General features: G+C 46.1%; 1 protein-coding gene across 5 annotated transcripts in view; it reads right to left on the bottom strand.

Annotated features, from left to right (window-relative positions):
* Positions 1 to 13,313, bottom strand: part of LOC115134115 (inositol 1,4,5-trisphosphate receptor type 2-like) — a 176,590-nt gene that overhangs the window by 107,285 nt on the left and 55,992 nt on the right. The gene's annotated exons all lie outside the window — the stretch shown is intronic.

The raw sequence follows: 13,313 nt of genomic DNA, 5'->3' as shown, positions 1-13,313 counted from the left end.
GTCTAGCCTAACACCTAGGTATTTGTAGTTGTCCACATATTCTAAGTCCGAACAGTCCAGAGTAGTGATGCTAGACGGGCGGGCAGTTGCGGGCAGTGATCGGTTGAAGAGCATGCATTTAGTTTGACTTGCATTTAAGAGCAGTTGGTATGCCACGGAAGGAGAGTTGTATGGCATTGAAGCTCGTTTGGAGGATAGTTAACAGTGTCCAAAGAAGGGCCAGATGTATTCAGAATGGTGTCATCTGCATAGAGGTGGATCGGGGAATCACCAGCAGCAAGAGCGACATCGTTGATATATACAGAGAAAAGAGTCGGCCCAAGAATTGAAACCTATGGTACCCCAATAGAGACTGCCAGAGGTCCGGACAACAGGCCCTCTGATTTTACACACTGAACTCTGTCTGAGAAGTAGTTGGTGAACCAGGCGAGGCAGTCATTTGAGAATCCAAAGCTATTGAGTCTGCCAAACAGAATATGGTGATTGACAGAGTCAAAAGCCTTGGCCAGGCCGATGAAGACGGCTGCACAGTACTGTCTTTTATCGATGGAGGTTATGATATCGTTTAGGACCTTGAGCGTGGCTGAGGTGCATCCGTGACCAGCTCAGAAACCGTATTGCACAGCGGAGAAGGTTCGGTGGTTTTCTAAATGGCCAGGCATCTATTCTCCATGGACTTAACAGTGTCCCAAAACTTTTTGGAGTTAGAGCGACAGGATGCACATTTCTGTTTGAAAAAGCTTGCTTTTGCTGACTGCATGTATTGGTTTCTGACTTCCCTGAACAGTTGCATATCACGGGGACCATTCGATGCTACTGCAGTCCGCCACAGGATGTTTTTGTGCTGGTCAATGGCAGTCAGGTCAGTGGCAGCACAGACCTCTCCAACCCAGCACCTCTTTAAATATTGCATTTCTCCTTTAAAAAAAATATATAACTCTTGCAAAGAAAACCACATCTTCTGACAATCGCTTGAAGTGTTCAAGAACCATATGTTCCCCTCCCCATCAAGTGATGAGTTGGTCTTTACTTGTATAAAATCTCATTTGCCTTCTTTTCCATCTATCATTGAAGAACAAATATATATTTTTTTAGCAGACATGACATATGAGGGGGCGGTGAACATTCTACAGAATGGGATGATCATAGCATAAATACATAGTTATTGTATACATTACATATATAGAGCATGTCAGAAAGTAGGCTGAGCAGACATAAAAATATGTATGCCTTTTTAGGGCTTTTAAGCTCCAACCAGTCTCCTAATGTACCAAAAACAGTGGATTATGTCATTGTACATATATTGGAGAAAGACTGCCACTTAAGTACTGCGGTCTGTATGTATTACCTTATAAATTAAAGTATAGTGGTAGGTGGGGGGCTACTTGGGGAGAGTGGGTCCACAGAGAGACTGAAATTGGATGAGTAGAGGCCCAACGCACACCTTAGAGAAGTGTCTGATGCCCTTCCAGTCACCCCATCTCAAACCCCTGGATGAAGCTTCTCTCTCCAAATCCCTCCTTCCCTCTCTCCCAAAGCAAATCCATCCCTCTCCACCACCCCGATCCAGCCCCCCCTTTTACCCCCCAAGCCAACATTATACCAACCTATCTTTGCTCACCCTTGCTCACTCAAACTTGTCCCACCCTCCCTCCCATATCTACCAAAGCCAAGCTTATCACCACCTCCAATCCTTGCCCTCTCTCACCCACCCAGGCAAAATGTATCCAAACCTCTCACAGCTTGACACACTAACCGCTAAACCCGGAAGCCAGCCGCACCAATGTGTCAGAGGAAACTCCATGCACCCACACAAAATGTGAAGAAATCCAAAGGGTCGGAATACTTTTGCACGGCACTGTATGTGTGTGTGTGCGACTAGCTGACTGGTGAAGTTGTTTGGTTATCCGTCAAGCTGCTTTGTCTAGGGCGGCTGGTGTGAAACTTGGCAAGAGTTACAGAAAGAGAAAGGAGTAGAGAGCGAGAAGATAGAAAAAGTGTGTGACGCTTTTTCCTTTGTTAACAAAAACGGGAGCCATGTTTACGCATACACAGGGCACACATGCACACGTGTGAATGCACACAGACACAGGGCAAAATGAAATAATTCACTCCTTACGTGTCCTGGTTGAGATAACCTAAAAGCAGTCTTCTCACGTTTATTGCCAATGACCAGATTGCACAGCAGACAGGTGTTTTCCCTGATTAGATACTGTTCCTTTTCAAACTACATCCAAAGAAAACCTAGTGAGATTTTCATAAAGACACTGGTACTATCATATAGTTATGTTCCTGCACTGCAGTACACAAATCTTCTAAATCCCATTTGTCAATTTCACCTGCCTACAAATCAAAATTGATTGAAAGGCTCTAAATTATTTATAAATGCAATGGTTTAACTACAGAGCATTGTCATCGCGCCTACTCATCCCTGTACACAAAGCTCATCCCAAACTCATACCTGCCCCATGCGGTGCCTTCCTCAGACCAGACACATGGGACAGGTAGAGCTCTAAACATGAACACTGTCCTTATTCCTAACCCAAACACATTACACTACACTCTAGAGGGCCAAACAAGAAATCCTTCTCAGCCTACTGCAGATCCATCAGTCAGTTCACTGTCTGCCCCTGCCACGACCCAGAGTGCGAGAGAGCGACAGAGAGAGAGAGAGAGAGAGACAGAGAATCGAGGCAGACAGGCAGAGCGATAGAAACAGAGAGGGAATGAGAAAGAGGCTCACACTCGCTCTAGTGAGAGAGAAAAAGAGGAGGGAACGTGATGGTCCGCGTGACGCTGGCTCAGACACTGCAGGCGGTTACGTAAGTGCACCCCCTGCCCCGTCTCCTCATGGACTGAGCAGACGCCGCTCTCCTCCAATCCCTCGCCCCGCAGCCGCGGCCCGCTTTTTTCCCTCCGCTCACATGGCTCTTCACATGCTACCTTCCTTGCTCTCTCTTTCTCCCTCCCCTCTCTCTTCCACTCACTCGAGTGCTCCCTCTCCTCCTCCCACTCACTGCGCCCCAGGGATCCACCAACCTCTGCTGTCGCTTTTCTCTTTCTCTTTTCCATGCACGCTCCTGTGGAGTGAGACAGCAGCGCCACACTCAGGGCAACGGGGATATTCAAATCAAATGTTAGTCACATGCGCCGGGTACAACAGGTGTAGTAGACCTTACAGTGAAATGCTTACTTACGAGCCCCAAACAATGCAGTTTAAAAAAAATATGAATAAGAAATAAAACTAACTATCACACACACACACACAATGCCACAAATAAAAACTCGGAACACACAGACATTCTTAGTCTTTTTAAAACATACCAATATGTTTTTGCACTTGTAAATGTCACAGTGCTTTTGACTGCATCATTTACTCTGTGAATGATATCATATCAGAGTACAAGCTCTGGCTTAGTCACCTGTGTATTTGAGTATGATTATGAATAACATTTAGCAACATGACATGATCTCAATACAATTACCAGTGCTATTCTCCAAAAGGCAATGGAATATCAAGACAGCACTACTTTTACTGTGTGTAAACTATGTCTCATCTCCTGATCATCCTCTACTACAACTAGCAGCAGACCGGCTTCACTTCACCCTCCAGAGGTGACCACCAACCCAGGAATAACTTTCTCCCAACACCCTCTCCCTACTTCACAGGCCCATGTTGGAGAGAGCGAGAGAGAGAGAGGAGCACTCCTGCACCCCCACTCACTGCAGTATTGATTTGTTTGTTCAGAGTTTTCCCACCTCCATCCCTCCTCCCTCCCTCCCTCCCTCCCTTAATCCATCACTTTCTCCCTCACAGTGTGAGCTTGTCCTCGAGTGCCTGCCTTATATAACAGCATGGAGAGGCCCACAGAATACCGATGAGAAGTCTGGGCTCAGGACCCACACACACACACCGAGAAAGACAGAGACGGAGGCTAGAGCACTGTGGGCTACTGCAAGACCTGATCGGAGTGCAGCCCACCCGCTCCATCATGGCAGTGCAATATGAACCAACCAAGCATGCTTCATCTTAAAAGAGGAATTAAAAAAAACAAATATTCTGGTTAATCAGCCTCTGTGGCATCAATAGTAGTCTTAAACATCAATTTTAGTGCCAAATTGACTATAAATTGCAAATACTTCAGCAAAATGGAATGCTGAGCCTCAAATAGCCGTCTGTCCCTTTTAATAGCCGAGGGAAATGACACATTTCAGCAAATAAACGCCTGTTTCAAATAAAGGTCTAAATGAATTGTTTACGAGGTTACCATAAATTGTTTACAAGGTTTAATGTTTGATTTGTTACATTAAATAATTCAGTAATGACTTGAAAAAATTATGGCAATCATCCATTTTTAACAGCCAGTAAGAAACTGCTAGCCATTGGCTGTTAACAGCTGAAATTTGCTAGCTAACTGGCAAGCACAAAAACAGCAGTATCTTCCAAAATTGAGATTTGTGAGATTTAGGAAATTAACGATGTACATAAATCCTTGGATATTTGAGTTACATTTTTAAAAATGTATATAGAGTACCAGTCAAAAGTTGAGTCACCTACTAATTCAAGGGTTTTTCTTTATTCTTTTGTATTTTCTACATTGTAAAATAATATAATCAAATCAAATTTTATTTGTCACATACACATGGTTAGCAGATGTTAATGCGAGTGTAGCGAAATGCTTGTGCTTCTAGTTCCGTCAATGCAGTGATAACCAACAAGTAATCTAACTAACAATTCCAAAACTACTGTCTTATACACAGTGTAAGGGGATAAAGAATATGTACATAAGGATATATGAATGAGTGATGGTACAGAGCAGCATACAGTAGATGGTATCGAGTACAGTATATACATATGCGATGAGTATGTAAACAAAGTGGCATAGTTAAAGTGGCTAGTGATACATGTATTACATAAGGATGCAGTCGATGATGTAGAGTACAGTATATACGTATGCATATGAGATGAATAATGTAGGGTAAGTAACATTATATAAGGTAGCATTGTTTAAAGTGGCTAGTGATATATTTACATCATTTCCCATCAATTCCCATTATTAAAGTGGCTGGAGTTGGGTCAGTGTCAATGACAGTGTGTTGGCAGCAGCCACTCAATGTTAGTGGTGGCTGTTTAACAGTCTGATGGCCTTGAGATAGAAGCTGTTTTTCAGTCTCTCGGTCCCAGCTTTGATGCACCTGTACTGATCTCGCCTTCTGGATGATAGCGGGGTGAACAGGCAGTGGTTCGGGTGGTTGATGTCCTTGATGATCTTTATGGCCTTCCTGTAACATCGGGTGGTGTAGGTGTCCTGGAGGGCAGGTAGTTTGCCCCCGGTGATGCGTTGTGCAGACCTCACTACCCTCTGGAGAGCCTTACGGTTGAGGGCGGAGCAGTTGCCGTACCAGGCGGTGATACAGCCCGCCAGGATGCTCTCGATTGTGCATCTGTAGAAGTTTGTGAGTGCTTTTGGTGACAAGCCGAATTTCTTCAGCCTCCTGAGGTTGAAGAGGCGCTGCTGCGCCTTCTTCACGACGCTGTCAGTGTGAGTGGACCAATTCAGTTTGTCTGTGATGTGTATGCCGAGGAACTTAAAAGTTGCTACCCTCTCCACTACTGTTCCATCGATGTGGATAGGGGGGTGTTCCCTCTGCTGTTTCCTGAAGTCCACAATCATCTCCTTAGTTTTGTTGACGTTGAGTGTGAGGTTATTTTCCTGACACCACACTCCGAGGGCCCTCACCTCCTCCCTGTAGGCCGTCTCGTCGTTGTTGGTAATCAAGCCTACCACTGTTGTATCGTCCGCAAACTTGATGATTGAGTTGGAGGCATGCGTGGCCACGCAGTCGTGGGTGAACAGGGAGTACAGGAGAGGGCTCAGAACGCACCCTTGTGGGGCCCCCGTGTTGAGGATCAGCGGGGAGGAGATGTTGCCTACCCTCACCACCTGGGGGCGGCCCGTCAGGAAGTCCAGTACCCAGTTGCACAGGGCGGGGTCGAGACCCAGGGTCTCGAGCTTGATGACGAGCTTGGAGGGTACTATGGTGTTGAATGCCGAGCTGTAGGCGATGAACAGCATTCTCACATAGGTATTCCTCTTGTCCAGATGGGTTAGGGCAGTGTGCAGTGTGGTTGAGATTGCATCGTCTGTGGACCTATTTGGGCGGTAAGCAAATTGGAGTGGGTCTAGGTTGTCAGGTAGGGTGGAGGTGATATGGTCCTTGACTAGTCTCTCAAAGCACTTCATGATGACGGAAGTGAGTGCTACGGGGCGGTAGTCGTTTAGCTCAGTTACCTTAGCTTTCTTGGGAACAGGAACAATGGTGGCCCTCTTGAAGCATGTGGGAACAGCAGACTGGTATAGGGATTGATTGAATATGTCCGTAAACACACCGGCCAGCTGGTCTGCGCATGCTCTGAGGGCGCGGCTGGGGATGCCGTCTGGGCCTGCAGCCTTGCGAGGGTTAACACGTTTAAATGTCTTACTCACCTCGGCTGCAGTGAAGGAGAGACCGCATGTTTTCGTTGCAGGCCGTGTCAGTGGCACTGTATTGTCCTCAAAGCGGGCAAAAAAGTTATTTAGTCTGCCTGGGAGCAAGACATCCTGGTCCGTGACTGGGCTGGGTTTCTTCTTGTAGTCCGTGATTGACTGTAGACCCTGCCACATGCCTCTTGTGTCTGAGCCATTGAATTGAGATTCCACTTTGTCCCTGTACTGACGCTTAGCTTGTTTAATAGCCTTGCGGAGGAATAGCTGCATTGTTTATATTCGGACATATTACCAGACACCTTGCCCTGATTAAAAGCAGTGGTTCGCGCTTTCAGTTTCACGTGAATGCTGCCATCAATCCACGGTTTCTGGTTTGGGAATGTTTTTATCGTTGCTATGGGAACGACATCTTCGATGCACGTTCTAATGAACTCGCACACCGAATCAGCGTATTCGTCAATATTTTCATCTGACGCAATACGAAACATGTCCCAGTCCACGTGATGGAAGCAGTCTTGGAGTGTGGAGTCAGCTTGGTCTGACCAGCGTTGGACAGACCTCAGCGTGGGAGCCTCTTGTTTAAGTTTCTGCCTGTAGGCAGGGATCAACAAAATGGAGTCGTGGTCAGCTTTTCCGAAAGGGGGCGGGGCAGGGCCTTATATGCGTCGCGGAAGTTAGAGTAACAATGATCCAAGGTTTTACCACCCCTGGTTGCGCAATCGATATGCTGATAAAATTTAGGGAGTCTTGTTTTCAGATTAGCTTTGTTAAAATCCCCAGCTACAATGAATGCAGCCTCCGGATAAATGGTTTCCAGTTTGCAAAGAGTTAAATAAAGTTCGTTCAGAGCCATCGACGTGTCTGCTTGGGGGGGGATATACGGCTGTGATTATAATCGAAGAGAATTCTCTTGGAAGATAATGCGGTCTACATTTGATTGTGAGGAATTCTAAATCAGGTGAACAGAAGGATTTGAGTTCCTGTATGTTTCCTTCATCACACCATGTCTCGTTAGTCATGAGGCATACGCCCCCGCCGCTCTTCTTACCAGAAAGATGTTTGTTTCTGTCGGCGAGATGCGTGGAGAAACCCGTTGGCTGCACCGCATCGGATAGCGTCTTCCCAGTAAGCCATGTTTCCGTGAAGAAGAGAACGTTGCAGTCTCTGATGTCCCTCTAGAATGCTACCCTTGCTCGGATTTCATCAACCTTGTTGTCAAGAGACTGGACATTGGCAAGAAGAATGCTGGGGAGTGGTGCGTGATGTGCCCTTGTCCTGAGTCTGACCAGAAGACCGCTACGTTTCCCTCTTTTTCGGAGTCGTTTCCTTGGGTCGCTGCATGCGATCCATTCCGTTGTCCTGTTTGTAAGGCAGAACACAGGATCCGCGTCGCGGAAAACATATTCTTGGTCGTACTGATGGTGAGTTGACGCTGATCTTATATTCAGTAGTTCTTCTCGACTGTATGTAATGAAACCTAAGATGACCTGGGGTACTAATGTAAGAAATAACACGTAAAAAAACAAAAAACTGCATAGTTTCCTAGGAACGCGAAGCGCGGCGGCCATCTCTGTCGGCGCCGGAAGTATCAAAACTATGAAATAACATATTGACTCAAGTCGTAACCAACAAAAAAAAAAGTTAACAAATCAAAATACACTGCTCAAAAAAAATAAAGGGAACACTTAAACAACACAATGTAACTCCAAGTCAATCACACTTCTGTGAAATCAAACTGTCCACTTAGGAAGCAACACTGATTGACAATAAATTTCACATGCTGTTGTGCAAATGGAATAGACAACAGGTGGAAATTATAGGCAAGACACCCCCAATAAAGGAGTGGTTCTGCAGGTGGTGACCACAGACCACTTCTCAGTTCCTATGCTTCCTGGCTGATGTTTTGGTCACTTACGAATGCTGGCGGTGCCACGTTGCACCACAGACTGTTCAGGAGTTGGCGGATGCTTTAGTACAGGTCTGGGAGGAGATCCCTCAGGAGACCATCTGCCACCTCATCAGGAGCATGCCCAGGCGTTGTAGGGAGGTCATACAGGCACGTGGAGGCCACACACACTACTGAGCCTCATTTTGACTTGTTTTAAGGGCATTACATCAAAGTTGGATCAGCCTGTAGTGTGGTTTTCCACTTTAATTTTGAGTGAGACTCCAAATCCAGACCTCCATGAGTTGATAAATTTGATTTCCATTGATAATTTTTGTGTGATTTTGTTGTCAGCACATTCAACTATGTAAAGAAAAAAGTATTTAATAAGAATATTTCATTCATTCAGATCTAGGATGTGTTATTTTAGTGTTCCCTTTATTTTTTTGAGCAATGTATATTTTATATTCTTTATTGTTTTTATAAAAAAATAGTACCCTTGAAAAACCCTTGAATGAGTAGGTGTCCAAACTTTTGACTGGTACTATATATAGCTAGAGGATAGATAGATAGACACACACACACACACACACACACACACGCGATTAAACTTTTTTGTTATTGAACAAGTACAGTACAACAAAATGCAGTTAGCATCTGACCAGAAGGGCAAATAAAAGAGTGCAAAAAATGTACAAGTGAAACAATTAAGTACAATGTATGTTATTAAGTGGGATGTATAAATGTGCAATGAAGGCAAAGGGCAAGTACAAATGGCAAGTCTAAATGTGCAATGAATGCAAATTGAAAGTGCAAGGAGGCATGCAACTGAAATGCAGGGATAGCAGCAATGAGGTTATCGAGGTAGGCATGTACAACTGAATAATATCCTTAATCAGACTTTGCAAAGCAATGTCAGAGTCCAGTAGTACCGTGAAGAGTGCAAAGAGAGTAATGCAATAAGGTCCCTGAGAGGCAGTACTAAGCAGTGGGCAGGTAGATATGGCTAGTGCCAGAGTGTCAGAGTTCAGCAGGGTTACAGTAGCTGGAAAGAAACTGTTCTTGAGCCTGCTAGTGCAGGAACGTAGAGACCTGTACCGCCTGCTGGTGGTAGGAGGGCAAACAGTTTGTAGCATGGTTGTGAAAGGTCCCTGATGACACCGCACCCTACGTAGACACCGCTTGCGCTGGAGGTCTGTGGTGGCAGGGAGCTGGGAACCAGTGATGTGCTGGGCAGTTTTCACCACCCGTTGTAGGGCTTTTCCGATCGGCCATGGAGCATCCGCAAAGCACACTGTGGCGCACTTAGTCAGAATGCTCTCGACCGTGCAGCGGTAAAAGTTCACCAGGATCTTGGGAGACAAGTGGGCCTTCTTCAGTCTCCTCAAAAAGTACAGGCGCTGCGGCACTTTTTTGACCAAGGTTGAGGTGGTGAGGGTCCAGGAGAGGTCCTCGGAGATGTAGACACCCAGGAATTTGAGGCTGGGCACACACTCCACCTCAGTGCCATCAATGAGAACTGGGGCGTGGCTGCAGCTTTTAGACTTCCTGTAATCCACAATGAGCTCCTTGGTTTTCTTTGCATTGAGGGCCAGGTTGTTGTCAGCGCACCATGCAGCCATGTGCTTGACCTCCTCCCTGTAGGCTGACTCGTCATTGTCACTGATCATGCCTACCACTGTGGTGTCGCCTGCTAACTTGACGACGGTGTTGGAACCGTCTACAGGAACGCAGTCGTAGGTGAAGAGGGAGTACAGGAGGGGGCTCAGCACGCGGCCCTGTGGCACACCAGTGTTCAGGTTCAGGGTTGAGTAGGTGAAGTTGTCTAACCTGACAGACTGGGGTCTGTTGGTTAGGAAGTCCAAAGTCCAGTTACAGAGAGAGGGGCTGATCCCTAGGTCATGGAGTTTGGTGACCAGCCTAGAAGGAATGACCGTATTGAATGCGGAGCTAAAGTCTATGAACAGCGTTCTCACATAGGTGTTGGTTTTGTCCAGATGGGTCAAGGCAGAGTGTAAAGCTGTGGAGATGGCGTCCTCTGTAGACTTGTTCGGTCGGTAGGCAAACTGGTGGGGATCCAGTGTTGGAGGGAGGCAGGTAGGTAGGCCAAAACCAGTCTTTCGAAGCACTTCATGACCATCGGGGTGAGTGCAACAGGTCGGAGGTCATTCAGGTTCAGCACTGGCACAATGGTTGAGGTCTGAAAGCATGTATGGACAACAGCCTGGGCCAGTGACAGGTTGAAAATGGCATTGAAGACCTTGTCCAGCTGCCCAGTACATGCACTGAGCACACGACCGGGGACGCCATCAGGACCAGCATCCTTGCGTGCATTCACCCTGCTCAGTGCAGACAACACATCTGCAATGGATAGTCTGAAGTGGAGGTTGTCTGGGGGGAGCTCAGCTTTGATGGCTGGATCTTTGTTGTCCCTGTCGAAGCGAGCATGGAACCTGTTTAACTTGTCAGCAGTGGAGACGTCGCTGGCTGTGGGGGTAGGTTTTTTGGCCGGTAGTCTGTGATGGCTTGGATGCCCTGCCACATGCGTCGAGGGTCGGAGGAGTTGTTGAAGTGCTCCTCAATCCACAGTTTGTGGTCATGTTTAGCCATCTTGATGTTCTTTTTCAGGTTGGCCCTGGATGAGCTGTAGGCTTCCCCATCGCCGGAACTGAAAGCAGCGTTGCGTGCCTTTAGTAGAAGTTGGACCTCTCTGTTCATCCAAGGCTTCTGGTTTGGGAAGGTCTTTATTAGTTTATGGGTGGTGACATTGTTGATGCAGATGTTGATGTAATTCAGAATGGAAGAAGCAGCTCACTGAAGACAGCTGCAGCCGACATGCAGTTCAGTCCCTTTCCGTGGTAACATGGACTCTTTACAAAGTGATGAAACTTTGTTGCTCCTTGTTTCAGCAAGGTTTTGTAGCAAATTAGTATCATTAGATACATGCACCCAAAAATAGGGCATACTGAGACAGTGTGTTATTCAAATTATTATAATGTTGATCGTGGTCATTTGACTGACAAACAACCGTCATTCAAAACCGTCACAGCCCTAGTTAGCATCACAATCACAAGGGTCATTCCTTAAGCCAAAGTACGGTGGCTATTTGGGATATTTCAACTACGGTGAGTGAAGAGGAACACAAAATGGTAGGCTATAGCGAACATAACACGCCCATTGAACGAACCAAGACAACTCTCGTTTGCCTCAGTCACGGCTTCTAGCATTTCTTTAATGAGGCAGAAAAAAAGACGAATTAAGTGAGTTCAGCCTCCCTTCACCTGTAACTGAAGCCAAATTGTATTTTTTTATTTCACCTTTATTTAACCAGGTAGGCCAGTTTTATTTCACCTTTATTTAACCAGGTAGGCCAGTTTTATTTCACCTTTATTTAATCAGGTAGGCTAGTTGAGAACAAGATCTCATTTACAACTGTGACCTGGCCAAGATAAAGCAAAGCAGTGCGACAAAATCAAACAGAGTTACACATAAACAAAGATACAGTCAATAACACAATATAAACTAAATCTATGTACAGTGTGTGCAAATGTAGAAGAGTAGGGAGGTAGGCAATAAATAGGCCATAGATGCAAATTATTTACAATTTAGCCTTAACACTGGAGTGATGGATGTGCAGATGATGATGTGCAGGTAGAGATACTGGGGTGCAAAAGAGCAAGAGGGTCAGTAATAATATGGGGGTGAGGTAGTTGGGTGTATTATTTACAGATTGGCTGTGTACAGGTACAGTGATCGGTAAACTGCTCTGACGGCTGAGGTTTAAAGTTAGTGCGGGAGATATAAGACTCCAGCTTCAGTGATTTTTGCAATTCTTCCAGTCATTGGCAGCAGAGAACTGGAGGGAAAGGCGACCAAAGTAAGTGTTGGCTTTGGGGATGACCAGTGAAATATACCTGCTGGAGCGTGTGCTAAGTTGGGTGTTGCTATGGTGACCAGTGAGCTGAGATAAGGCGGGGCATTACCTAGAATAGACCTATAGATGACCTGGAGCCAGTGGGTTTGGCGACGAATATGTAGCGAGGGCCAGCCAATGAGAACATACAGGTCGCAGTGGTGGGTAGTAATATGGGGCTTTGGTTACAAAATGGATGGCACTGTAATAGACTGCATCCAGTTTACTGAGTAGAGTGTTTGAGGCTACTTTGTAAATTACTTCGGTTGAAGAGCATGCACTTAGTTTTACTAGCATTTAAAAGCAGTTGGAAGCCTCGGAAGGAGTGTTGTATGGCATTGAAGCTTGTTTGGAGGTTAGATAGCACAGTGTTTAAGGAAGGGCCAGATGTATACAGAATGGTGTCGTCTGCGTAGAGGTGGATCAGAGAATCGCCCGCAGCAAGAGCAACATCATTGATATATACAGAGAAAAGAGTCGGACAGAGAATTGAACCCTGTGGCACACCCATAGAGACTGCCAGGGGTCCGGACAACCGGCCCTCAGATTTGACACACTGAACTCTATCAGAAGTAGTTGGTGAACCAGGCACCCATGACCAGCTCGGAAACCAGATTGCATAGTGGAGAAGGTACAGTGGGATTCGAAATGGTGGGTGATCTGTTAGTTAACTTGAAGTTTGAAGATTTTAGAAAGGCAGGGCAGGATGGATATAGGTCTATAACAGTTTGGGTCTAGAGTGTCTCCCCTTTGAAGAGGAGGATGACCGCGGCAGCTTTCCAATTTTTGGGGATCTCAGACGATTTGAAAGAGAGATTGAACAGGTTAGTAATAGGGGTTGCAACAATTTCGGTGGATAATTTTAAAAAGAGAGGGTCCAGATTGTCTCGCCCAAGCTGATTTATAGGGATCCAGATTTTTTTGCCCTTTCAGAACATCAGCTGTCTGGATTTGGGTGAGGGAGAAGCGGGGGGGCTTTGGCAAGTTGCTACAGGGGGTGCTGAGATGTTGGCTGGGGTAGGGGTAG

This window comes from Oncorhynchus nerka, linkage group LG9a (genome assembly GCF_034236695.1).
Source record: "Oncorhynchus nerka isolate Pitt River linkage group LG9a, Oner_Uvic_2.0, whole genome shotgun sequence".
Taxonomy (NCBI): domain Eukaryota; kingdom Metazoa; phylum Chordata; class Actinopteri; order Salmoniformes; family Salmonidae; genus Oncorhynchus; species Oncorhynchus nerka.
The sequence above is the reverse complement of the archived record's forward strand: the minus strand, read 5'-3'. Positions and strand labels throughout refer to the sequence as shown.